The 27,655-nt window shown below is 45.6% G+C and overlaps 1 protein-coding gene across 2 annotated transcripts in view; it reads left to right on the forward strand.

Annotated features, from left to right (window-relative positions):
* The first annotated feature begins 259 nt into the window (after positions 1-259).
* The window catches only part of TSPAN18 (tetraspanin 18), a 218,586-nt gene continuing 191,190 nt past the window's right edge, over positions 260-27,655 (forward strand). Inside the window, exon 1 of one of the 2 annotated variants that reach the window (XM_074274810.1) lies at positions 260-704. The gene's annotated coding sequence lies outside the window, so the exon portion shown is untranslated. Of the gene's footprint in view, positions 705-1,626; positions 1,833-27,655 lie in introns of those variants that run through there. The other variant, XM_074274811.1, reaches the window with a different exon arrangement.

A 27,655-nucleotide genomic window follows, 5' to 3' on the forward strand; every position in this document is an offset into this window, starting at 1 on the left:
AAGAAAGAACCCGGGGCCACTGCCTGAGCTGGGAGATGGATGTTCAGTGGGGAGGGGGATTGGGGAGGGGAGGAGGGAGGGGAGGGCTGGCTGGAGGAGGGAGGGGGCTCGGAGGGGGGAGGAGGGAGGGGAGGGCTGGCTGGCTGGGGAGGGGAGGGGGCAGTGGCTGGGAGGTGGAGCCGGCTCTCGGGGCCGGCTGGCTGCTGCCGCTCGCGCCGCCGCCGCCGCCGTCTCCGCTGCCGCCGCTGGCCGCAGGCAGCTGGTGTCTCGGGCTCCGTCGGGCTGCCGGGCAGAGGCAGCAGCCGCCGCGACGCGGAGCGAGTGAGCCGGAGCGGCCGGAGGAGGCGGCGGCCGGGCAGCGCCAGCCCGGAGAGCGAACCTCGCGCCGCTGCGCCCGCGCTCCCGCTTCGCCGCCGCCCTCTCAGCCTCCCCCGCGCCCAGCGAGGCCGCGAGCCGCGGCGAGCTCCCGGCAAGTTCGGCGGCGGCCCCGGCTGGCTCGTGGGCCCGTCCCTGGGAAAGTTTCCCCCGCGGCGGAGGCGGCAGCGGCGGCTGGAGCTCGGGCTCCGGCTCCTGCGGCTCCTCCGGCTCCGGTTCCAGCTCCTGCCGCCCGAGGCTCCCGGGAAGGCAGCGCGCCGCGGCTCGGGTCCGCTCCGGTTCGGGCGCTGCTGGCAGCCCCGGGGCTGCTCCCGGACTGCTGCTGGAAGGTAAGGAGGTGGAAGGCGGGAGGGCGGGCGGGAGGGCGGCCCCGGGCCGCCCCAGCCTGGGGCCATCCCCACCCGCTCACCGACTGTTCCCGGACACTTCGGGGTGTGCGCTCTGGGCCGGGGCGGGTGGCCAGGTGGGGGAGCCCGGAGTGCGGAGGGGTTCGGGGTGGGGTTGACGGAGGGGCTTCCTACGCTCCTCTCCCCTTCTGAGCGCAGCCTGGGCTTTGCCCGGTCCCCGGAGGCCAGGAGGCAAGTCCACCCCGCGTCGGATCGGCCGGGACCGTCCCGTGTCCCCGCCCCCATTCTCCCACCGAACCGAGTGTGGGACGGCCTTTCGGGGGACAGGTGCGCTGAGAGGGGAAGGAGGGGAGCTGAGGGGGCGCGGAGGAGCCGAGTGGAAGGGCAGGTGCATTTTTCGGGGTTCGGCGGCCACGGCCCCAGCCGGGAAGGGAACGAACACACGTGGGGGGGTCAGCATGGGTACTCTCTGACAGGAGGGAGAACGGGTCACACAGCTCTGGTCCAGTGGACGGTGCCCATCTTAGCTGGGGGGGGGGCGCTTAGTGAGGGGAGCTCCAACTTTGTAGGAGGTCTGGGAAATAAAGCCGCGGAGGAGAAGACAGAAAAACTCCCTTTGACCGTCTGAGCCGGGCAGAATTGATCTGGGGCCGAAGGCAGGAGACTGAGACTCCTCCAGAGTGGGGGGGGGGGGCGGGGGTCTGAGCCGTGAGTGACCGTTATTGAGAGAGAGAAAGCCCAGAACGAGGTTCCTTCCTGCAAGAGCAGGGAGGAGAGGCTCCAGATCTTCCCTTGGGGGCCATCCCTGAATTTGGGGTCGGAAATCCCCCCCCGCGGGCAAACCTCTGGCTCGCGAGCCCTTCTCCGCCCCTGGCCTCCCCACGTGGGGGGAAATAACTCCCGCGGGTTTCCTGTGGCTCCCGGAGATACCAGGACCCTCCGAAAATCGGGCAGACCCGGAGGGGCTCCGGGCTGCTGAGCTCGGCGGCGCCCTCTCTGCCAGAGCCCGGGGAAAAGTAGGGGAGAGGAAGGCAGGGGACGGATGGGACTTGGCCGAGCCTCCCTCCTCAGTGCCCGCGGCTCGGAGATCGCCGTCCAGCTCGCCAGAAGGTGATTCAGGAGAAGGCTGGTGGGGGCGGGGGGGGGGGCGCGAGAAAATCGTAGTGATCTTTAGCCCCCTCTGAAACCACCACTTGCTTTGCGGGCTGGGAGATGCTGAGTGAACCTCGCAGGGTTCCCCCTCCCCCCAGTCTCCCGGACCCACAAAGTCCCGTTTAGGCCAGGCGCCAGGCCCAGCTCCCAGTCTCTTGTCAGTGGGGTGCCTTAGGGTCTGGCCTGCTTCCCCCGGGCCCCTTTGGGTTAAGCGGAGTCCGCTAGGGCTGGGGGGAGGGGCTGAGAAGGGTGGGGATTTCCTTTTCTGGCTCCGTCCTTTGATAACGGAGGGCCACTTTTCTGTTGATTCAGGGCTTAGCACCCAGTAAGTCCTTTAAAAAAGACTTCTTGTCCTACTGTGTGTCTGCTCGGGGTCCTCCATCCCGTGCACTTGGGGTGGGGGAGTACGGACAGGTTACAGGAGAGTTTGGTGGTTGCCAACTAACCCCAGCAACTTGAAACACATGGGATTGTTCGCGTAAACTTTTCTCTTTAGAACCCTCTATCCAATTGGAAACATTCTACTAGTCCCCACGAGCTCCTAAATCACGGATCTTGTCATCTTTGTCATTTAAAGGACTGTTTAACATTGAAAAAGATTCTTTTCCCTGGATTCTCCGGTTTCCCTCACTTCCCAAACCCCTGCTCTTTGCCAGTGAACAGGTCCAAGGCAGCGTGACGTGCCTGCTTCCAGAATGAGGTTTTCTGCTCTCTCTTTTCTGGATACGCAGCCAGATGGTCTTCCTCTGCCCTTAGAACGCTCTTCAGAAAGGGAGGAAATGTGAAACAGTCCCTAAAAGATGCTTAATATTCCTGCTCTTGCTTGCGGCCAGCTTCATGTTTTCCTTGGATGCCACCAAAATACTCTACAACAAAAGTTACTATAAAAAAGATTATTTTGAATAGAGGAGGAGGAGGAAGGAGGGAGAGAAAGGGGGAGAGAGAGGGAAGGAGAGGAGAGGAGAGGAAAGAGAGACAGAGGCAGAGAAAGAGGAGGAGATATATTTTTTTTAATACTTAAGACATTCCACTGTACCAGAAAAATAATGTGGTTTTCACAGAGTTTTTCTTGTTTCTCTTCAGTGAAGAAGGGAAACAGTATGAGAGAAGGGTGGTGAGCTAAAAGGCTGCAGCTAGAGAGCTGTTAGAAAGGTGATTGCCATCAGCTGTTACCTTGAGGCAAAAAGGGCCTTGGAGGTCACTTGGTCAAACCTTCACGTTTTGCAAATGAGGAAACTGAGTCCCAGAGAGGGAGAGGTAACTTGGAGAAGTCACCCAGCTTCCTTCTCCCTCCAATTTTGGCTTCCAACGAAGCGCAGGAAAAGTGGAGGAGAAGGGGAAGCTCCCACAAGAGGCTTCTGCTGTCTGTGAACTCTGGAGCATAATTGAGTAGCATGGAGTCTAAGAGCTGCAAGGTCCTTGAGATCAGCTATGATCACTTCTTTAATGTGGTTCTCGTGCTCCTTCAGATTCTAGTCATCTGTATTTGTGACCTGGGATCAGAGGATCATAGATTTCAGGCTGGAAGTGACCTTGGACGTGGTTTAGTGCAGTCCGTCAGCTGATTTAGAAAATAGACTCGGAGTCATAAAGAACCGGACTCTAGTTCTGCTCCACACACTGGGCAAATCCATTATTCTCCAGAGGGCTTCCTTACGTCTTCCCCCTAAGTGCCTAGATCAGTGTTCTGACCCCAAAAGGGGCTTAAATGAATCAGTGATTTCATTCTTTGTGCTTTATCTCCAGGGCTTAGCACATAGTAGGTATTTTAATACTTGTTAATTGATTGAAGGAAGGAAAGAACTGAGCCCAACTCTCTCTTTTGAAAATGAAGGAACTAAAGTTTAGTGGAAAGAGCTTTTTTTTTTATATAGCATGGGTCAAAGGACTCAGGTTTGAAGCTAGGTGCTGCTCCTTACATGTGTCTGTCTGTTTTGTTAAAAATTTCCCCATTTTCCTTTTGGAAATTTCCTTTGGGCCTTTTCTCCCCCAGTCTGGGTCTCATTTTCCTTATCTCTAAAATAAGTGGGCTCAACAAAATGAACACTAGCATTCCTTTCAGATCTACTTCTAATGTCATGATACTTGAAATCAAACAAGATGGGGGCTGAGCTAGGGATAGGTCCTTCTCCTTGACTTTGTAGCCAAAGTTCTTTCTAGTACATTTCCTTCCAGGCAAACCTCAAGAGGATCCTGGGAAATTTCAACTCTCCTCCCATTCTTTCCTAGCCTTTCTCCAAGTCCAGCTTTCCTTCCTGATTAAAATGACTGGAGTTTTTTTTTTTTTTTTTTTTTTTTGTTTTAATATTCTTTACCTGATGTGAAGTTAAGATGGCAAGGGATGATTGAAAAACCCTGGTTAATTTGCAGAACCTGAGGTTAATCTGGAGAGGGATAAGGGAGGCAACTCATTAGTTTCTGGAGGATCAGCTCTCAAGAGGAATGGAGACTTACATAAGAGACTCTGGAAAAAAGAAGAGAGAGTAGGGGAAAGAGGAAGAAGGGAAAGGAAGGAGAGAGACACAACAGAGAAAGACAGAGGAAAAGAGTCAGAATAGGAGAAAAGGAGTGATGAGGGAAGAGCAATGAAAGCAGGAGAGAAAAGAGAAGAAAGAGAGATTTTACTTGTAAGTTTTCTAATTTCCATAGTCTCAGAATTGGAGGGATTATACTTCTAGAATTGTAAAGGATCTCAGAGATTAAAGTCCAGTGTCTGTCTGCCTGTCTGTCTGTCTGTCTGTCTCTCTCTCTCACATTAAGAGTTGAGAAAATAGATGCTTAAAGAGTGAAAATGACTTGGCTAAGGTCATACACACAGAAACTGTTAAGACAGGATTAGAAATAAGGTCCTCTGTTTTTATAGCCAGTGTTATTCAAATAAAAATGAATCCCTGAGGGCCATATGTTGACTTAGAAATATACAAATTATCATTATATATATTGCATTTTGATTTATTTTGTTAAGTATTTCCCAATTATAACTTAATTTGGTTCAGCACTCTAGGGCCAAGAGTTTGATCTCTGCTCTGTCCTACCTCTCACCTTAGAGTGAGAGGCAATGGAAAGAATGCTGGATGCTGAGATGAGAAATCAAGGTCAAAGTCTCAGTTTCCAAGTCTAAGCCTCAGTTTCTCCATTTGTACAATGTGTATAATAATAATATATAATAATAATAATAATAATAATAATAATAATAATAGCCCTACTTACTCCAGGAGATAGATGATTGTGGAGGAGCTATACTTTTTTAAACACATGACCCATATTACTCCCATCCACCAGAACCAGATTAAAATGTAATAAGGAAATATTTAACAAAATAAACAAAATACAATAAAATATAGATAATGTTACACTTTAAAACTAAGTATAGAGTTGAGATCTTTATATATTGATTTAGTGATCCCATTTCTATAGGAGACATCACTACTCCAAATGTTAAAGAATATAAATAGCAATGATGTTCTAGCTGTCCTGTCTTCTATATCCACTAAAATGCTTATCCTAGACTATAAACACCTTGAAAGTGTGGATTGTTTCATTCATTTTTGGTTTTGTATTTGTACCATTAATACAGAGATTGATACATGCAAGACCCTTAATAAATGCTTATTGACTGATTGATCTCTCCCATCCCTCCTTGTAACAGAATTCTTTTTTATAAAGCTTTTAATTTTTAACATCTATGCAAAGAAGGGCTTTCACAATCGACCCTTGCAAAAAAAATTTTTTTTTCTCCCTCCCTTACCCCCTCCCCTAGATGGCAAGTAATGCAATATATGTTAAACATGTGGAGTTCTTCTATGCAATTCCACAAATATCATACTGCACAACAAAAATCAGATCAAAGGAAAGAAAATGAGAAAGAAAACAAAATGCCAGCAAAGAACACCAAAAAAAAAATGAAAATGCTCTGTTGTGGTCCACACTCAGTTCCCACAGTCCTCTCTCTGGGTGCAGATGGCTCTCTTTATTACAAGTGTATTGGAACTGGTCTGAATCATCTCCTTATTGAAAAGAGCCTATCAGAATTGATCATCATATGATCTTGTTGCTGTGTATAGTGATCTCCTGGTTCTGCTCACTTCACTCAGCATCAGTTCCTGTAAGTCTCTCCAGGTTTCTCTAAAATCATCCTGCTGGTCATTCTTATAGAACAATATTATCCCATAATATTCTTATACCACAACTTATTCAACCATTCTCCAATTGATGGGCATCCACTCAGTTTCCAATTTCTTGCCACTAAGGCCGCCACAAACATTTTTGCACATGTGGTCCTTTCCCCTTTTTATGATCTCTTTGGGATATAGATCTAGTAGAGACCCTTGCTTCAGAATTCTTACTGCCATTCCTTGGGGTGGGAACCTCAGATGGGACTTGGAGCAAGAGGGAGCAAATCCCCTGTAACACAGAATATTCTCCCCTCCTTCGGACTGTGGCTAATGGCTGGGACCAGCCACCATTTCTCAGACAGTATCATTGGTCTCTGTGCTTTCAACTGTCTCATTTCTCTTTCCCCAACTTCAGCCCCCTGCAATGCACTGTCTCTACCCCCTTGGAAGAAGGCAGCTTAAAGATTGAGATTTCCATTTTCCTAGCAACTCTTATCCTAAGGAACTCTGTTCCCAGAGCCATTTAGACGATGGTGACTCAAGAAACTTTGTAGCATTGGCTCATCCTCAGCCTGGATGTTCCAATAAACTGAGGAGGATTTGACAAGTCCTTGCAGGATTTGAACTTTGATAAAGTCTAGCTCTCTTCACTCTTAGTGCTATGATGCACTGTGAATACCCTCAGAAAAATCCTATATACATGTTGTAACAAGGATGGATGGCAGATATTCAATGAGTGATTTACTAATGCCCAGGATATATTCAAGACCATGTGTGTGACAAGAGGCACAGAGGATGTTGGGTTCCACTGGATGTCCCCATACATATAGGAATAATAATATTTATATACTATATTCTATGTGCTAAACACACTACCAAATACTTTACAATTGTTATCTCATTTGATCCTTAGAATAAAACTCTGGGAGGCAGGTGCTATTATTATTCTCATTTTACAGATAAGGAAATGGAGGCAGACTGATATTAATTGACTTTCCCAGAGTCATACAGCTAGAAAGTATGTCAGGATGTCTTTGAACTCATGTTTCCTTGATTCTAGACCCAGTGCTCTATTTAGTGAACCAGCAGCTGCCTCTTAGGAGATCATGGATGTATGGAAATCTAAGTATGCATTCTGCCACAGAGACCAGGTAACCTACCCTAAAGAATGAGTACGCATGTGTCAAAGTCTAGCTTTAGAGGAAGTTAGGTTGTATAGTGGATACAGCATTGGGCCCTGATGCAGGAAGACCTGAGTTCAATTATAATTTCTTTGTGAGATCCTAGGCAAGTTACTTAACCTGCCTCAGTTTTCTTAATTGTAAAATGGGAATAATAACACACTTACATCCTATCATTGTTACAGGGATGCTTACATCCTATCATTGTTACAGGGATGAAATTAGGTAATATTTGAAGAGCACTTTAAGTATTTATATAAATGCACGCTATTATAATTGTTATTATATGTATGTATATATACCACGTATGTGAATATATATCTGTATACTCCACAAACAAAATATTCCATAGGATTTGAGTTTCTTTGCATCCTCAGGAAATTGAGGAAAAATAAACCACAAATGTAAACCACAGGCTTAGAGCAAGAAAGGACTTGAATCCAGAGCTTCTATCTCCAAGTTCAATACTCTAACCCCTGATATGATGAAATTTCAGATGTGAACCTCTCCCCGGCCGCCCACGCCCAGCCCTTTCCTGCTGTCTTCATGTCATATTAGTAACCTGCCAGGTCGTAAAGTCCCTGAGAGCAGTGGCTGTGTGTCCTTGGTCAGAGCACTTGGAACAATGGGGATTGGTCAGTGTTCTTGGTCAGGGCACTTGGAACAATGGGGATTGGTCAGTGTCCTTGGTCGGGGCACCTAGAGATAACTGGGGATTGGTCAGTTAGCAGCTCTTGAATGTTAAGAGAATGGATTGACTTCTTTTGGGGGGGAGAGGAGAGAGATGAATCCCCTTTCCCTTTATTTTTCTCCCCCTCCCCCTGGGCCTCCTTGCAGGATTCCTGCCGAGTTAAAATATTATGACTCTCCTTCTGGTAGCCCCTTCGCTCATGGCAGGGAGCCTAATTTGACGTCATTGACAAAGAGCCCTCATTTCTGGCACTTGGTGGATGACATTTCATCAACCAGTGTAGGCCCTTTCCTTCCCCCTTATTTTCCCAAACCATAGTGCAAAGACCATATGTGCAGATAATGAGTTTAAGCTGATAAACAACTCACAGATTTGCCCAAATAAAGACCTTCTTCCTAGAAGCCACAGGCAATTTGAAAAGTATTTGTCTGGTTCCCCTGGCGATGGCACTCTCTCCGGCCCCACTTTTGGGTCCTTCCCCAGCCTATTGGAGAGTTAAACTTACCTGCTGTGGGACTGGGCCCGTCCTTGTCTCTCTCAATTTATTTCCTCCTCTTTAAAGCGATGGACTTCAAAGAGATGCTCTCTAAAGTTTCTTCTGGCCTCACAATATCATTTCTAAGTAATACAATCACAGACTTAGAATGCAAAGATCATCTGGTCCATCCTCTTCTTTTTCCAGGAGAGGAATGAAGACCTAGAGGGGAGTGACCTGTGCTCACACAGAAAACAGAGTCAGAATCTGAACTCAGGGCTTCCAGCTCCAAATCCTAAACTCTTCCCACTGTACTACACTGCCTGTAACCCCTATGAAGTACATCAATAAGGTTTTGAAGATTGGCTATTGTAGCCTGAGAGTCATGGGCAGCTCGGAAGGCTCCCAAACCACAGCAAGGACCTTTCTGCCCCAGAGATTCTCCCTCTGTATGAGTTCAGTTTGAAGCTGCAGTAAGGATAGTTGGGGCCATTAAGCTCCATCTGTCTTGCTTGTAACAAACATTTCACAAATGCCCTCGGGTGCCAACCACTGACTTCCCAGGGCTACTTTCCACTGGTGAAAATGTAAAAAGGGACATTCAGAGTAGAACCCGTGTCAGGTGGCACTTCACTTTATTGATTTAGAGCTCTTCAGTTTTACAGGTGGGGACACTGAGGCAAAGGGAAACCACTGAACCTTGCCACAGGAAGTTGTGACCCAGCTGGGATTCTTCCGATTTAACTACCTCACTGGCCCTTCACATCTCTGGGGTTTCACGGGCACGGGGACCTGTCCTAACACAGAGTGACACCTGCTTCTCCATCTTGGAGAGCTACATGGAGGGACTGGATAGTCCCAGAGTCATTCAACTAATGTGTTTCAGAAGCAGATCTTGAACTTCTTACAGCACACTATCAGAGCATCATCATTCCCATTTTATGGGTGAGGAAACTGAGACTTAATTGTGAGGTCACCCAATTAGTGAGTGTCAGGACTGGGGTGATTCGCATACGATCCAGTCGACTCCCAGCAAGTTACCCCTGAGATTTACTACTGAATGTCTCCTGCTTTTTTTTGTTCCCCATCTTCTAACATCCCACTTTTTCCAAGTCTCTTGTTGACTCCTCAGCCCGTGTTAAGAAGGGGGTCTGTTTTCTCTTTTCACTCTTCAGGACAGGGGAGGACATTCCATTTCTCCGTTCAGGGCTGGTTGCCAGGAAAGGGTCATCTCCCAAGGAACCACTAGTTTATTGAAGTTGACTGTTAAGAGAAATCTTCCCAGCTCTAGAATCCCATGTGCCGGTCCCCCATCTCCCACACCTCCTCCCGCCTTCTTTCCCAAGTCTCTAGCTTTGCATCAGCATTCTGGCTGTGTTTCCAAGTGGGAGAAGGAGCTTCAGGCCCCTAATGATTTCAGAATGAGGGGCGGGGAGGGATGTTAGGAGGGACATAGTTTTAGGCACTCATGCTGAAAGCTCTAGGAAGTCGAGCCAAAATGAAATTGTTTGGGAAGTGCCGTTCATTCTGACTTTTTGGTATCCCCCTCGCTCCCCAACCCAGCACTACACATGTTGAAAATTACAAGTCTGAATTCTCCTTTCGTAAGGGAATTCCGAAATAGGAAAAGCCTGTCGCTGGCCGGAGCTTTTTGCCCAACGTGGCAGAATAAAGAACACTGGATTTGGAGTTGGGGAGAACTTTATTTGAATCCGATGACTGACACTAGCTGGGTAACTCTAGGCAAGCTCCTCTACCTCTCTGTCTAGAAGATGGAGGTGATCATACCTGAAACACATGAGCCATAGAGTTAGAGAGGTGTCAGCTGACCAACGAGCCTTTCCTAAGCCCCCAGATCCAAGACTATAATGTTTATGAAATGCTCTGAAAACTTTAAAGCTCTGTGTAAACATTTGTTATTACTAATAAAATATTAATTTGAGGGTGGAGCTAGAGAGCCCGGGTTTTATTGGTATCAGGAATTCCCCATAAAGAGGATCAGCACAAGTCTGTGAACTTTTAGTCTTGGAAAATCTCCTGAGGGTATCGAGAAAGGTTCAGACACCTGGTCAGGGCGCTCCCAGTCATCCTGGAATGAAGGCAGGACCTGATCCCAGAGCCCAGGACTTGGCCTCTGAGGTGAGCCCTCAATCCATTACACTGTGCTTCCTTTCAAAAATATTGTTATTAATATGGCGTCATTCTAATGATACTCAGGCTAGCATTAATTACCTGTGATTTGGCTCGTGGCACATTTTACAGTTTAAATGCTCTTAGCTCTTGAATTCAGTTCTGTTGGATTTAGACATGAATTATCTACATCCTCACATCTCAGATCTTTAACAATAGCTCTTTATTGATATCACTTGTTTTTATATTGCTTATATTTCTTTATACATCTTCTTTCTTCTTCCAGAGAGCTATCCCTTATAAGAAATGAAAGAGAAAGAGAAGAGAGAGAGAGAGAGAGAGAGAGAGAGAGAGAGAGAGAGAGAGAGAGAGAGAGAGAGAGAGAGAGAGAGAGAAAGAGAGAAACAAAGAAACAAAAAAGGGGTAAGGAGGGAGAAAGAGAGAGAGAGAGAGACAAAGACAGAGAGAGAGGGAGAAAGAAGAAAAGAAGAAGAGAGAGAAGAAAGAAGAGAGAAAAGGAAAAGGAAGAGTAAGAACAAGAAGAATAAGAAGAAAAGAGGAAAAGAAAATTCAACTAAACCAATTAACAAATTAAAAAAAAGAAATCTAACATTATTTGGAATATTCGACACCTCTCCCCTGAAAAGGAGGTTTAGGAGGCGTCTCCCTCATTTGCTTTCTTTGGGTCCAAGTTTTGTTTTGACAGTTTTGCACCAATGTCTTACTCAGTTTTCAGAGTCTTTAGAACTGGAAAGCATCAAAGAGTCCTTGACTGATCCCTCATTTTATAGAGGAGGAACCTGAGGGTCAGGGAAACCAGACACTTAATTATCTGGAACACTAGCCCTACAACCAAGGGTATTTGGAAAGTCAATGTGATCCAATTGAAAAGAATGTTGGGTTTGGAGTCTCGCCACAGGTTCAAATCATAGCTGAGACATTCATTGCCTGTGTGATCTTGGGCAAGTCCTTTCCATTTGGTTTCCTCCCTTCTAGCTCTGAATCTATGCTTATAGGATCTGAGGTTTCCTCAGGTGGGACTCCTCAGGGAATCAAGTGTCTCGGCTTGGCAAGGGAACAATGGAAATCTGGTTCTGAAAAGTCCCTCTCCCACCTGCTGGACGACTCCATCTAGGATATAACTGCCTGGGTTCCCCTTTTCCAAGTTGCCCTTGGGTTATGGTTCTATAATAAGCCCTTGTGGTTTCCACTGGAAATGAGAGAGGAATTTAGAACCCGGGGCCCTGAATCCTAATTGTCTAATTACTCCTTGTGGTTGGTGAGGAGAGCTCCTTGTGTCCCTGGTCCCTCCCTTGTCTCCCCCGTTTTTCTCCCCTCCTAGAATCCAGGTTGATGAGGGGAGGGCCTACTGGCAAACACTCTCTGGCCAACTGGCTAAGGCGGCCTGCCTGATGGAGCAAATTCCCACCTCCTGGTTTCTGACATTAATCTTCAGTCCTCCCGTGGCACCAGACGGAGACGGCAGCCATGCTGAAAATGCATTATTGAGCTGCTGTGACCACAGTTCTTGAGGCTGCTTGTAGGGGGAGGCTCTAACATCAAAACAGAGACTAAGCAAATGTTTGTCAAAATAAATCCCAGAAGGCTCAGAAGAGAGGAGCTTCCTGAAAGGGAAGGAGTTGGGACTGAGGGGAAAGCCAGGCTGAGTGGGCCATAGGGAGGGCTACACCGCTGACCCCGCTCTGGGGCAGAGAGAGCAGGGGAGCAGAGCTTATTGTCTTCCTCCCTGAGGCTGGGGATGAAGGGAAGCATGACCTTTCCAGGTTGGGATGCATTTATCTCAACCCTACTCAGTTCTGTGTGACGGACCCATCCTTCCGGCTATGAAGTCACCCATTATTTGTTCCTTGTTGGATGGAAAACAGCAGAATTATAACACTCCCCTGGGAAATTGAGGGATGAAGTCTCCAGGCATAATGGTGCCCAAGCCAGAAAGGGGAAGAGAGAGACAGGACAAAGAGAGAGACAGAGGGAATCAGAGACAGAGAGAGACAGAGAGAATTAGAGACAGAGAGAATGAGAGAAACTGACAGAGAGAGAGAGAGAGAGAGAGAGAGAGAGAGAGAGAGAGAGAGAGAGAGAGAGAGAGAGAGAGAGAGAGAGAAAGAATATGAGAATGAGAGACAGACAGAGAATCTGAAAATCTTTGGCTGTCCCTTGGGGATGTTTGGCCAGGCACATCCAAGCTCTGATCCAGACAGGCTGATGAGAATAATAACAGCTGAGGTTGCTAGAGCGCTCTCAAGTTGATAGTGTTTTATAGACATTATCTCATTTGAGATTTCCTACCGCCTGGTGAATTAAGTACTATAGATGTCACCCCCGTTTTGTACAGGTGAAGAAAACCAGGGCTCAGAGAGGTTTCCCTGATTTTAGGGTTGACAAGGGACTTGCTCTTCCTCCTCCTCCTGCCCCCCAAAAGCGAGCTCAAACAGCTTATATAATATGGACCAGAGGTGGGATTTTGCAGCATCACAGTTCTGAGTGGGAAGGGATCTATCTCATCACCTGCACTGTTGAAAACAGCAGAACTGTTACATTCTCCTGGGAAATTGAGGGATGCATAATTGTTCCCAAACCAGGGAGGAAGGAAAAGAGAAAGAGGGAAGGAGGGAGGGAGAGACAGCCTTAATGAGTCCCTAGAGGTTGTACCCATCAGTTCCACAAGGGATCTCTTGGCCTCTGCTTAAGGACCCAGGTAGGAAGGAATCTATTAGATCCAGAGGAATCTGATATCTAGGCTTTCCATTGTCTTTATGTCCTTAGGGCCTGGTATACAGTAGACACTTAATAAATGTTGTGGACTGACTAGACAGACTGCAACCCCATGATCCTGAGGATGCCTATTCCAAGTGGGACAGCTCCAGTGGTTGGGAAGATTGGGCGCGTTGTTGTTTGTTCTTCCTTCTCAGAGAGCCCCATGGCATCAGGGAGGTGATCCAGGATGTGCAGGAGAATTGGATTTAAGTGACGAGAGGCTGTGCTAGATCTTGACTTGGTGGGAATTTGGCCTGAACGGACCTCTGCAATTTCCACCCGTTGTTATGGGTTCTGCCTTCTGGCCAGCTCTTTCTCTTCCTCCCAGAGGAAGCTCTTTAAGTCCTGAAGACAGCAGTCACGGCCATGCTCTCTCCCTCCTTCTCCAGCCAAGGCTCCCCAGTTCCTTCAGCTGATCTCCTTGGGATGTGGATTCTCAAGGCCCTTCTGCAGTTCTGGGTGGGCTCAACTTGATCAAAGTCTTCCTAACCCGTGATACCCAGAATGCCCCCAATGCTTTGGACGTGGTCTGCCCAGGGCCCGGAGATGACACTGCTTGGTTCCTGGACTCTGGGCTTCTGCTAAGGCAGCCTGGGCTTTTCCCATAGCACATCTCGCTGCTGCCTCTGTCTGGGATGGGCCCAACTGCCCAGATCTCCTTTCTCCATGGACGTGGTCCTCCTGGAGGCTTCTCTTTGGAGATGGGCCGGGTCAGCCCTGCTTCCTTCCTTCTGGCTATCTTTCTTATTGTCCACTTTAGTGCATGTAGACATGTATTGTCTTCTGCCATTAGAATAAATCTCCTTAAGGGTTTTTTGTTCAGTCACGTCCAAAGAAATTGGAACGGGATGGGGAGGGGCACAGACACTTGGGGAAGAAGGTCCTAGACGTCACAGGACTGCCCGAACAGTACTGGATCTAGAGGGAAAGGCAATTATTAGCCGTCTCAAGTTCGGCTTGTCCTCTTCCTTCCCAGAACTCTGAGACTTGTTCCTGCGAGAAACGGAGGGACATCTGGTAGGGTCTGCTCATGCTTCAATAAATCTCACAAGCCAGAGAAGCTCTGTCTGAGGCTTCTGCTCCTTTGGGGTGGAAACTAGCCCCTGGAAGGGGCAGCGGCCTATCTTGAGCAAACTTAATACAGCTTAAACTCAATAGAGCTAGCATTTATGTAATACCTGCTGTATGCCAGATGCTGTGCTAAGCAGGTTACAAATATGGGCTCATTTGATCCTTATAACCAGGAGGTGAGTGCTATTGTCATTTTACAGCTGAAGAAACTGAGGCACAGTGTAAAGGAACTACTCAGAGAGTAAGTGTCTGAGGCTGGATTTGAACTCTCCACTGCACCATCCATAGGGGCTTTCTAGGGCTCCTCCCCAGGCCCTCTTCTCTCTCTTCTGCCTCGCTCAGTGATCTCATCAGCCTGCAGAGGGTTCTCTCCCTGCAAGATTTCCAGATCTGTCTCCCTTCTCCTTCTCTCTCGAGCTTAGTGCTCACTGTGCTTTCTTCTGCTTTTCATTTGTGATAGTGTGATTCCGGTTTTTTTTCCAAGTGACTTGGGGGTACATTTGCTAATTAGATGGTCTCAGGATCCATTTTTCCCCCAAGTGACTTGGGGGTATATTTGTTAATTAGGTGATCTCTTAATGAACTATCTCTAGAGCCATAATTAGCATAGAGTGAATGATGTGGTGCCCTAGTAGTGAACAAGCATTTATTAGGGCTTCCTATGTGCCAGTCTAGGGGGCACAGTCAGGACCAGAGCGTGGAACCTGGAGTTAGAAAATCTGAGTTCAAAGCATCCTCAGATACTAGCTGTGTTATCCTGGGCAAATCACTTAACCCCACTTGCCTCAGTTTCCACATCTGTAACTTGCCTCAGTTTCCACATCTGTAAAATGAGCTGGAGAAGGAAATGGCCAGCCACTCTTAAGCTCACCTTTGCAGCTGAGTGGAGGTCCAGCTGCCATCATCTCAAGGCACAGGATGCTATGACACATCAGTCCCTCCCTCGTGCTGCATGCTCCTCTGCCAGACCACCAGTGGGGATACTCCCTCCCCTGGCCACCCCACCAGGGTCCTCTCGCCACAGTGCCCTTCTCCCCGGTCTGCCCAGATCCTTCCTGTCCCTGCTCTTCTTTTGTCCCAGGTGACAATGTCACCATTTTCTTGGTTTCTTCTTTCTTATGTCAAGTCCCTTTACTCAACTTTCTTATCACCTGGGATTTGGGGCATAAAGCAGGATCCTTTTAGCTTTTAGTAGCCATTCCTCCTTTGCTAATGAAAAACCAGCAGAACTCCCACAGCGGGATGGCAGGGCTTCCTCAACCGCAGACCGCAGATGTGGCAGCTGGGGAAATGTCTGCCCCCTTCTTCCCCCAAGCCTGGAAGCTCAGAACTAGAAGGGATCTTAGAGCTCAGTGAACCCAAAGGCCTCAGTTTTCCTGGTGAGAAAAGGCAACCCAGAGAGGGCCGTCGTCTTGCCCTAACAAGGGAGCGGCGCGGTGGCTGACTCTCAACTTCAGCTCAGTACCTGTTGCCTAGAGCACTGGTTCTCAGACTTTCGTTCTTGGTATCTTTTTATACTATTTAAAATTTGTTGAGGATCTGGCCAAAGAGTTTTTTGTTTCCGTGACCTATTTATAGATATTTGCCGTTTTAGAAATAAGAATTAATTTTAAATTTATAGCCCCTTGGAAAGGGTTTCAGAGACCCCCCAGGATTCTCTGGACCACACTTTAAGAACCATTGGCCTGTAGGACTCTGGGAGGGAAATTGCTAACGTGGAGGAGTGATTCAGGAACTGAAACTGTGTTAGCCAGAAGGAACTAGGCGGCTTGTGTTTTGCTTCCTTATGATTGTTTTTGGGAGTTTTCCATGAATTGTCAGCAACTCCTTAAAAATGGTAAGATATTTTAAAACCTTTTGTTTTGTGTATCTTCTTCCTCCCTCTCTACTATAGAGAGGCTGGGGTGGGTGATGCTTTTAAATAAGATTCCCTTCTCCCTGCTGGGTCCCAAGCCTAGAAAGCAGGAGGCCACTTGGGACCCCAATCATGCTCTGAGAGATCTCTCCAGAGATCTCATTTCTCCAGACAGAGATTCATTTGGGGAGCTCACGAGAGGTTCCTTCCTTTCCCTACGGAAGCCTTCTCAGGTTCTAGGACTCCTTCCCAGGCGGACTTGCATCCTGGCAAGGGACAGCCGTGGCCCTGTCTTGGTGCCCTTGGGAAAAAAGATTTTCCTGGAGTTAGTTTCAGAAAAGGAAGGCAGCAACTCCTAGGGATGGGCTTCAATTTTCTTTTCCTTTCTCAGGCTTTGCCCTGTCTTTATTCTTTTTCCTTTTAATAATAACTGAGATGTCATTAAGGAAAACAAAACAAAACCTCCTAACAATTGAAACAGTCTAAAAGTGGAACGTCCTGCCTTGAGATGTGGTAACAATAACAATGGCTAACTTGATTTCATTTTTTTATGGTTTGCTTAGGATTTTAGTCAGCGAGGTGGTGCAGAGGATAATGTGAGCCTGGAATCAGGAAGATTCATCTTCTTGAGTTCAAATCCTGCCTCAGACACTTACTGGCTGTGTGGCCCTGGACAAATCACTTAAGTCTGTTTACCTCAGTTTCCCCAAATGATCCGGAAAAGAAAATGGCAATCTACCTTAGCATCTTTGCCAAGCAAACCCCAAATATAGGGTCATGAAGAGTTAGACATAACTGAACAATGACAATAATACGAAAAATAATATTCATTACTCCCTTTGATCTGTAGAACAAACCTGTGAGGTTGGTGCTACTATTATTCCCATATTACAGATGATAAAACCAAGGCTGAGAAAGGTTAAATTAGATTGTCTTTCCCTTCTAGTCCCTCCATCTGCTCTTTAAAAACAAATTCATTAGGGACGCTGAGAATAAAGCAGAATTATTTTGGCTTTTGAAAAGATACTCAGCCATACATTTCTGCTAAGGAAAAACTAGCAAAACTCTAAAAGTTTGATAGTGGGGCTTCCCCCACAACAGACTGTGATATGACAGCTGAGAAAACAAATATCCTCCCCCACCCCTGGAAGCTGCGAATGTCAGAGCTGGAAGGCGCCTTAAACATTGAGTCTAGCCCCTTGACTTGCCCGGGGTCTGCTGGCTGGTAAGAGTCTTTGTGGGACACAAATTCAGGTCTTCCTGACTCATCCATTCCAACCCCAACTGCCTGAGGCCTTGACCCCTGACTGAAAGCTTTAAATAGAAGCTGGGAATGTTGGGGATGCTTGCTGGATTGGATTCACCAGAAAGAGGACTCTTGTTTAGTCTGTGCAGGACTCCCTGAGGTTTATTACTTCTCTTAAGGTAGAAACTCATTGCTTTTTGACTTAGAAAGGTCCTTGGGGGGGGTCAGCAAATCTAACCCCCTAATATTATAGATGAGGAAACTGAGGCCTGAGGGTGTTAAGTGGTTTTTCTACCTAGCTAACAAGTCATACAATTCAAAAATCCAGTGCTCTTGCCCCCAGTTACATGCTGTCTCTCTGATAATAATCATGTGTCATATTACTAAAACTAAAAAAAAAAAAAATGCTTTTCCCTAGCCATTGCTTGGAGATAAGTATTATCAACCCATTTTACAGAAGAGGAAATGGAAATGCAGAGAGGATCGTGGACTGGGAAGGGACTTTAAGAATCATCAAGGCAAATCCCCCCATTTTATAGAGGAGAAAACTCAGACTCAGATTTGCTCAAGTTTCCACCAGGAGTTAGTGGTAGTGCATTTGAACTCAGGCTCTTCTTCAGATCCATTACTCTTTTTGCTGTATTCCATGATGCTCCGTGGAGCCTCCAAGGGTCAGAGCCAGGTCTCCTGGGTCTTGTCACCTGGTCTCTAGTACAGAACTGGCTCCATTCTCCTTGTGTTCGTCCCCACAGCTGCTCCATGGAGGAGACACTGGAGTGCAGGACCACAGGAGCCCTTTGTGCTCGGCAGGGACAAAAGTGTCTTTGGCTTAGTGCCAGAGCCAGGGCTCTCCCTCGGGGGCTTCTCTGAGGGAACGGCTCGGTGCATCAGAAATGGATATTATTCTCTTTGACCTCAAATTCCACATGAGCAAAAAGGATCACTAATAACCCACTGGCTGCCGGGCGAACACAGCGCCTCTGTCTCTGTCTCTGGAGCTGGGCGACGCTCCCTTGACCTTTCTGTCCCCTTCCTCCATCCTTCCTGGGCTTCTGCAAATGTCTGCTTGACTCTTTCATCCCATTAGGGCCTCAGCCATCCAGATGGCTTGTGACCTTGAGAAAAGGGGGACCCAGAAAGGGCCTTGAGCAAGGACCTTTAAAGCTAGGAGGGACAGAACTCAGGATAAATCAGCGGTCCAAAGCACGTGTGCTGTAGGAGTGATGGCTGACCATCCAATAGCCTTTAATTCAGTTTTCTTTCTTTTATTAAAAAAAAAAAGCTCACATTTCACTCTCCAAGTTTACAGAAGCACTTTCCATATATCCTTATGAGTTATACAGTCAATGTTGTCATCTATATGACTAAGGTTTGGGATGTGAAATGACAACAAGGTCAGTAAGAGGCGAGAGACTGAGCGTAATAATTGGGCTTAGTCATTGGTGTAAGAGAATTCCCAATGGACAAAACTCCTACCCATGCAAGCTGTCCCTTTCTCTGCCACACAGAATTTTTGAGAGCTCCCTGAGTCTGCAAGTTTAAGAACCTTGCTCCCCATCTCACACCCAGAGTGTGTCAGAGGTGCTACTTGAATCAGCTTCTCTTAGTTTGAATGCAGATCTCTATCTACTACTCCTCTAAAGTAGGAAGAGAACTTTGTTGTTGTTGAGTTGTTTTTCCATCACGTTTGACTCTTTGTGACCCCATTTGGGGTTTTCTTGGCCAAGACACTGAAGTGGTCGGCCATTTCCTCCTCCAGCTCATTTTCTAGATAAGAAAATTAAGGCAGGATGTGACTTGCCTAGGATCAAACAGTTAGGAAGTGTCTGAGGCCAGATTTGAACTCAGGGAGATGAGTCTTTGTCTAGTGCACCCTGAGCCACCCTAGGGAGAAATAAAAAGTTTTTAATTGAGTAATATTATTCTGACACAATTGCCTCTCAACAATGACCCCCGTAGTACTTACCATTCAAAAACAAGCAAGTAATTTATGTTTTATCAACTTAGAGGTGGACAAGTCCTCAGAACCCATTTAGTCCAAGCTTCTTATTTTACAGATGAGGAAACTGAGACTGAGAGGGATGAAGTGTCTTGCCCAAAGTCATACAGGCAGTAAGTGTTAGAGGTAGGATTTGAATCCAGGATTCAGAAACAAGTTCTCTTTTTGCTGTAAAGTGCTAGTTACAACATTCAACCTTTTTTATTTTGTTTCCAAGTAGCCCAAAGTTGTCACACCATTTGTCTTAGAATTGAGTCGAGGTGATGCGTTTGGCCTAGACTTGCTTGGTTAGTATCCACCTGCTTGGTTAGTTAGTTGTTAGTTGTGATGACAAGGGCCAGCCTCTTTCTAGCAGCAGGAAGCCTCTACTGTAGAGATTCATGGAGCCTTACTCCAGCTTCATAGGCAACGTCTTCTCATGACCTTTCTTCCAGTAAAAAGTAAATAAATAAATAAAAAGAAAAAAAAAATAAACAGAAATGGCTGTTTTTCTTGGTTAGATTTGTAGCTCCAAGTTTGATGGGTCTCCCTGAATCCTGAAATCCAAATCATAGATGCCCTCGGTCCCAGATGTTAAACTGGAGAGCAATGAACTTTGGATTAGAGAGGAAAGAATGTTGGGATGTGACTTTGGAGACCTAGGGTGTTTAGTGAATGAATGAATGAATGAAGATGTATTACATAGGGGGTAGAGCACTGAACTTGGGTTCAAATTAAGCTTCAGATATTTGTTACCTTTGTGATCCTGGGAAAGTGACTTTCCTTCTCCAGGCTTTGGTTTTCTTATCTGTAAGATGAGGGGGACCTTCTTAAGGTCCAAATCTATGATGTTTTGATCTAAATCCATATAAAACCTGCTCCTCAGTTTTCTTATCTATAAATTGGAATTAATTAATAGTACCGAATTCATAGGACGTTTGAGAGTGCCAAATAAAATAATTTATCGACAGGGTATTGCAAGGCTTAAAGAACTACATAAGTAAGAGGGGTTCTTATTACAATTGCCTTGTTTTCATTTTAATTGATTGTTCTTGTTGTTGTTGTTATTATTGGTTTGCTATGAAAAGAATGGAGCTGTGAGAGAGAGCCATTCAGGGAAGCTTCCTCCAGCGATGGTGATGGGAGCCCCATTTCCCTATTCCTTTTCATCAGTCAGCTGAAGAAAGTGAGCCTGATCATTGTGAGCAGCCCCTCAAGGGAGCTAAAACAAAAACACTCCTTTTAAAGACAAAATACCCCAGGCTGTTGCTATGTAATCTCATTTAAATAATAGGAATTTTTTATTTTGTTTCCAAGTAGCCCAATGTGCTCACAATGGTCTATTCAAACCTGTTTGGGAAGAGAGAGAGAAAGTGGGAGGGGGGGAGAGAGAGAAAGTGGGAGGGGGAGAGAGAGAAAGTGGGAGAGGGGAGAGATAGAGAAAGTGGGAGAGGGGAGAGATAGAGAAAGTGGGAGAGAGAGAGAGGGAGAGAGAGAGAAAGTGGGAGAGGGGAGAGAGAGAGAGAAAGTGGGAGAGAGGAGAGAAAGTAGGAGAGAGGAGAGAAAGTGGGAGGGGGAGAGAGAGAAAGTGGGAGAAGGGAGAGAGAGAAAGTGGGAGAAACAGAAAAATAGAGACATACAGAGAGAAAGAAACAAAGAGACTGAGAGAGAGGAGAGAGAAAGGAAAAAGGAAGAAGATGGAAAGAGAGAGATAAAAGAAGGGAGAGAAAGAGGAAAGAAAAGGGGGAAAGGGGGAAGGAGCAGAGGGGAGGGAGGAAGGAAGAGAGAAAGGGAGGGAGGGTGAAAGACAGAAAAACAGAAAGAGGGAGATAGAGAGAGGAGAGAAGAGAGAAAGGGAAAAGAGAGAAGATGGAAAGAGAGAGAGTGATAGAGAAGAGAGAGAGAGAGGAGAAATTCAAAGAGAGACAAAGAGAAAAGAAGAGATAAAGGATAAAAGGAAGAGGATAGAGAGGGAGGGAGAAAGGGAAAGAGGAAAGAGAAAGGAAAAGGGGGAAGAGCAAAGGGGAGGAAGGGAGGGAAAGACAAAAAGGGAATGTAGGGAGGGAGGGAGAGACATTCAGAAAGACAGAGACAGACAGAGAGAGAGAGAGAGAGAGAGAGAGAGAGAGAGAGAGAGAGAGAGAGGGAGAGGGAGAGGGAGAGGGAGAGGGAGAGGGAGAGGGAGAGGGAGAGGGAGAGGGAGGGAGGGAGAGGGGGGGTCAGGGAAAGAGGGAGACAGAGGCAGAGAGGAGAGGGAGGAGATTCTTAAGGAAAAGCCTCTGCTGACTAGAATCCTTTGCCTAAAAGCATCCTGTCTGTGCCTGTGCACATCCAAGAAAACGTGGCCATGTATCCACCTCAGGACAGAATTAGACTGTAACAAGCTGGCGAGGAGAGGAGAAAGGAAGGGGGGATTGTGCAGCATTTTAATTTGTGGACCCTGAGGAGTTCTTGAGGAGAGGTTAACCAGTGTGCTGCTCCTTGATGCCCCGACTTTTGTCTGGAAGGGATTTTAATGTTCCTTGAACCCTCCTTTGCATTAGCTGAGACCCAGAGGGGTGAAATATACAAAAATAGCCTAAGCTCACACAGGTAGTAAGTGGAAGTCGGGATTCGAACTCAGGATCTAAGATCACAAGTTCATGGTGGCCCAGCTCGAAGGTCATCAAGGCTAATTCCCGCATGATGAGGGACCTGAGGCTCAGAAAGGTTAAATGACTTGTTCATATCTGAGGCAATATTCCAGTCCTGGGCTTCCTGACATCACGTTCCCAGCCCTATGTTACCATATCCCTGGAACTGGGAAGAATCCTAGTCCAAGGACCCTTAAATTCAGGCTGGCAGCCAGCAGGACCCCCAAATTTAGCCTGGCAGCCAGCAGGACCCCCAAAGTCGGGCTGGCAGCCAGCAGGAGCAGATGCGCAAACCCATCAGTGACCAAGCCCTGAGATCCTCCCCTCCGGGCCGGACGTGTGCTGGAACACTGGCAGAATGTGGACGATTTTGGAGTTCAAAGGCTGGTAAAGAAGCCGAGGAGAATCCTGGGCAAGAGGAAGTCGCCAGCCCTGGAACGCTTTGGTTTCCAGAAGTAAAAACGAGGGCTGACGTCTTCCCTCATTAGAAAGATGAAAGGGGAATGGAGGAAGCCGACTAGACCTCCTGCCATCTCCTTTAAGGAAATGGATGCAAACGGCCATGGCAGGAAGTGGAAGCGAGGGACATGCGTGGAAGGATTTCCTGGCTACAAGGATGGATGCTACTCAGGGTGCTTCTCCCAGGGACGCGGAGCAGAATAATTACCACCTAGACCAGAATGACTTGTCCAGAGGCAGAGGGATGACCTAAATGGACCCTTCTGGGTCACTTCTTGCAAGAACTCTTCCAGCTTTGATTTGATTTTTTAAATATAAAAGTGGCCAAATGTTCCTTGCCCCAAAGGTCTCAAGTCCACTCTCTCCTCCAGGTTGGGTAAAAAGTTCGCTTTTCTCCTAATCTACTTAAAGTGGATCCTACTCTTCTTCCTCTGGGCTCCCAGCACTTGGTTTAGGGGAACTGTATTTAAAATGATCTGAGCACTCTTCGCCCTTATTTCTTTTGCCCTCCCTTTAAATCTGTAAACTCCTTGGGGCGGCCAGGGAGCACAGGGACATTGTCAGAGGAGAGAAGGGGCCGTGTTTGTGAGATGCTTTGGAGGGGAAATGGGCACGCCTTGGTGGCAGCTTGGGTATGGGGATGAGAGACAGTGAGGATGACTCAAGCCTAAGGGACCACTTTCTGAGGATGTTGCAGAGATGATAGTTGTTCATTGCTGTCCCAGAAGTTGGTCCCAAGGCCCTTTCTCACAAGCACTTTTGGTCACCATCCAGGGCTCCCATATAACCACATCACCTTTTAGGTTATTGCTCTTTACTTCATTTCTTTCCCCTGTTGCTTTAAGCCGAGTTCTCATCTAGGATTTAGGATTGGGGGCCACTTGTTAACTTTATTTTAGAAATCCACTGTTCTAGTTTTTCAGGCCTTTGAGACATCAGGAAAAGCAACTTTTTAAAAATAAAACTTTTTTTTTTTTCAGAAAGGCTTGATTTTGCTCTCTTATCCACACTTGCATTTTTCTCCCTTATCCGCACCTGTACTTCTCTCTTATTTTTCTTAATAGTTCATTTGAACAGAAATAATACTTTCGTCCAACCAGGGAAATTCAGTGGTCTATAATGCTTATGTTCCAGTCAGACATAGAACCTTCTGACTATGGCTTCCCAGATGCCTGCCTGAAGAAGGAGGATGATATTGCAATCAGAGGAGCTGGCCTCTCTTGGGGGGTGGGAGCTGGTTAGGAGCAGGTGAAGGGCTCTCAAAACCAATATTGGGTGCTAATGGAGAGCAAATCACTGAACTTCAGAGCATTGAAAGGACCTTGGAATATAGGGCATAAATTGACAGGTACGGCAGGGGCTTTAGAACAAATCATGCAACGTCAGAGCCGGAAATACTTTAGAATATAGAGTGTTAGAGCTAGGGGGAATCTTAGAACTGGGCATCAGAGCTGGGAGGGACCATAGAACAGGGAATGTCAGAACTGGAAGGGACCGTAGAACTGGGAATGTCAGAGTTGGAGGGACCTTGGAATATAGAACATGGAGTATCTGAACGGGAAGAGAGCTTAGAACATAAAATGTCAGAATGGAGAGACCTTAAAACACAGTGTTAGAGCTGGGAGGGACTTTAGAATACAGAATGTCAGAATTGAAGGAACTTTAGACTGCAGAATATGGGATGCTGGAGCTGGAAGAGAGCTTAGAAAGTAGACTATTGGAACAGGAAGGACTTAGAACATAGAATGGCAGCTCTGGAAGGAAGCTTAAGCAATCTGCTGACAAGAAGTTTTTAAGCTCCTGCTATGTGCCATTCACTGTATTAGACTTTGGGAGCATATAGACAAACTAAACAGTTCCTGGTTTTCAGAAGTTTACAATCCATAGGGGGAATATTATAGTCGCATATAATTAGGTACAAACTTATGCCAAGTAAATATGAACTAATCTTAAGAGGGAGGGGGAGTGAGACACTAGTAAGTGGGGAATAAATAAAGGTCTCTTTTAAAAAGAAACATTGAGCCAACCTTCTAGGGAAGCTAAAGATTCTACAAGTCGGAGGAGAAGAGCTTGCAGGGGTTTGCAGGCATGGTTCCAGAGATAAATATAGAATGTAGAGTATAGAATGGTAGCTCATGAAGGGACCTTAAAAATCCCTTTCATCCAAATCCTTCCTTGTATAGATGAGAAAACTCCCCAAGAAGTGAAATGATGAGTGGTCGGAAAATTTGGAAAATGGCTCACATTGTTTCTGAACCATATTTTCCAATGCATAGAAAGTCAGCATGGTTTAGGGGAAAGAACCCTGGAGCAAAAAGACACAGACAAGTCCCTTTCTATCAGCAGGCCTCAGTTTCCTTCTTTAAAAAATAACAGCATTAGATTAGGTATGGCTTTTTTTTTTTTTAAGCCTTTTAATGTCATGAAATCACTTGGCAATCTGATTAAGCCTATGAAGCCTGGTTTTTAAGTGAATAAATAAAATACACAAGAAAGAAACTAATTACACTGGAAGTTAACAAAATATACATAGATTTTTATATTAATAAATAATTATTTTATAATAAATAATTTATCATAAAAATAAATTATATATCATTAATATATTATCATAATATTTATACATATAACACATAATTATATACAATATATGACATAAAACAATTATAATAATTACAAATAATACATGTAATAAATAAAATAAATTTTATAATAAATTAATACAATTAAATACACACACATTTAGAGTTTCTGAACCTCAGAAGATGAATCCTTGGACTAGACAATCTGAATTTCTGTGAACACCAACTCCTTTGAAGAGGATTTAGGTTTAGATCCTACCTCTGATACTGCCTTTGTAGCCTTGGGGCAATACCCTTTTTTCCCCTGGGTCTCAGTTTCCTAAACAATAAAATTCAGACTCCAAGGTGACTTCTTATCTGCTCTGGCAGTCAGTCTCAGTATCTTCTGTGTCGTTTTCTTAGGATCCACCCTCTATTCTCTTAACTTAAAACATCCTCAACCATAACCAGAGAAGATTCAAAACCAGAAGCTGTTCTAGTAGTCCTGGATATAGCGGCCAATTGCCTTCTTTCTTGCTTGCTTAGAAGAAATCCGAAAGATTTTTGCAGAGAGAAAGGACTTGGAAAAACTAAAATAAATCTGGGCTTGGGCAGGAGTCACTGTGTCAATGTGTCAACACATCCGGACTGACCCTTGGCTCGTTTCACTAAAACTATTTTTAATCAGGCCAGCCTTCAGATACTGAAGAACTTTTTTTTGAGCTTGTTTTTTTTTTTTTTTTTGAGAAAAAAAGATCGAGAGGATTGTTCTTGTCTGTCTTAGGGAGATGACGATACTTCTCGGCTTTCATTTGCTGTAAAAAATACCCTTTGAGTTTTCTCTTGAGTGCTCATAAAATAAACCTGGACAAGAAGGGAAGACAAGTCTCCAGGGCTACCTCTGGAAACACCTTGAAACTGGAGTTTTTCTCTGCAGATTGGCTGGCTTATTATCTGGCTCTTTGGAAAAGGGCAATTTTCAAAGGTGTCAAGGCCCCAATCTCAGCTGCATTATCGAGGAGCTGTTCTCACGGTGCTGGGAATCATCTGGAAGAATACTCCTTGCCACCTCCCACTCCCCAGCTCTCTTCCCACCCCCCCAGTTTCCCAGTTCTCAGCTCTCCCTGCTTTTGCTTGCCCTCCTGGCTGAGATTCTCAACTTGTAGCAGAGGGATCTGTCTAGACTGTTTACTGCCTTGTAAGAAAGAAGTGAAACAGATGCAGTCTCTTTGAGATGAGCAAAGTTACAGTAACTTTCTGCCTCTTCCAGCTCCTCCTAATGTATCCAGGAGAGTTTTCAATTTCTTTGCTGAGTTTTAGTCTCGGTGGGATCAGCCTCGAGCTTGGAGGGTGCTCAGGGGTCTCCCTGGACAGACCTGGGACCCTTGCTAAAGCGGATACACCCCCCATCACTGGAAAGGTTAGGGCTATGTGCCCTGTGCTATGCGAATTGCAGAGAGGGAGGTGTTGTGGTTAGTGTTAAGAGACAACAAAAGCCAAGTCCTGGATGGAAGTTGAGAGATAAAGGTTCAAATATAGACTCTGGCATTCACTAACCACATGATCCTGGGCAAATCTTCGCTTCTCAGAACTTTAGCTTCCTGAACTATAGGATGATGGGGTTGGATTAGATCGGGGGTTCTCAATCTTTTCTGGTGAAATCTATGAACCCGTCCTCAGAATCATGTTTTTCATAAAATAAATCACTTAGAATTACAAAGGAAACCACTTAGAGTAAAATAACATTGAAATATTATTCAAATGATATTGAAATGTGACTTGATAAAGATACATTTTTACAAAATCACAGACCCAGGCCTTAAAAATTTGGATTCATGGATCTTTAAGGTCTGTCTTAGCTGTGGGGACATCTATAATAACTAAATTATATTGAAATAGCATTATCAAGATACATTTTTTTAATTAAAGCTTTTTATTTACCAGACATATGCATGGGTCATTTTTCACCAGTGACCCTTGCAAAACTTTCTGTTCCAAATTTTCTCCTCCTTTTCCCCACCCCCTTCCCTAGATGGCAGGTAGTCCAATGCATATTACATATGTTAAAATAGATGTTAAATCCAATATATGTACATATATATTAATATATTAAGGTTAATATATTAATCAAGATACATTTCTTTAAAAAATTCATAATTCCCAGAACTTAAAATTTTAGCTATATGGATCTTTAAGGTCTGTTCTAGTTCTCTAGTTTTCTAGAGAGAAATGGTACTTGTTTTCCTTTTTCTTTTTTTTTTTTGTACATAATTAGCACCATTTTAGAATAAGCTTCCATTTTAATAATAATAATGAGAAGCCACATCTAATCCTTATGTTTTGCTTCCTTTTCCTCCAAATTAGAGAAAGACAACCAAAAGTTAAACTTTAGTGCTTACCTTGGCTCAGCCCCCTCATAGCCAAGAGCAGATTTATTTTGAACCAGCAAGACCATGTGTCTTCTGAATGTCAAGTCCTCTTTCACTACATGCCAAATGATGCTTCTCCCCGCCTTGACTTGTAACCATGGATGAAGTGAAGTCTTTTGGTGACTTGTATTCTAAATTGTAAATAGCATTTCTTTCCGTCATATAGCACTGACATTCTA

Source organism: Sminthopsis crassicaudata, chromosome 6 (genome assembly GCF_048593235.1).
Source record: "Sminthopsis crassicaudata isolate SCR6 chromosome 6, ASM4859323v1, whole genome shotgun sequence".
Lineage (NCBI taxonomy): Eukaryota > Metazoa > Chordata > Mammalia > Dasyuromorphia > Dasyuridae > Sminthopsis > Sminthopsis crassicaudata.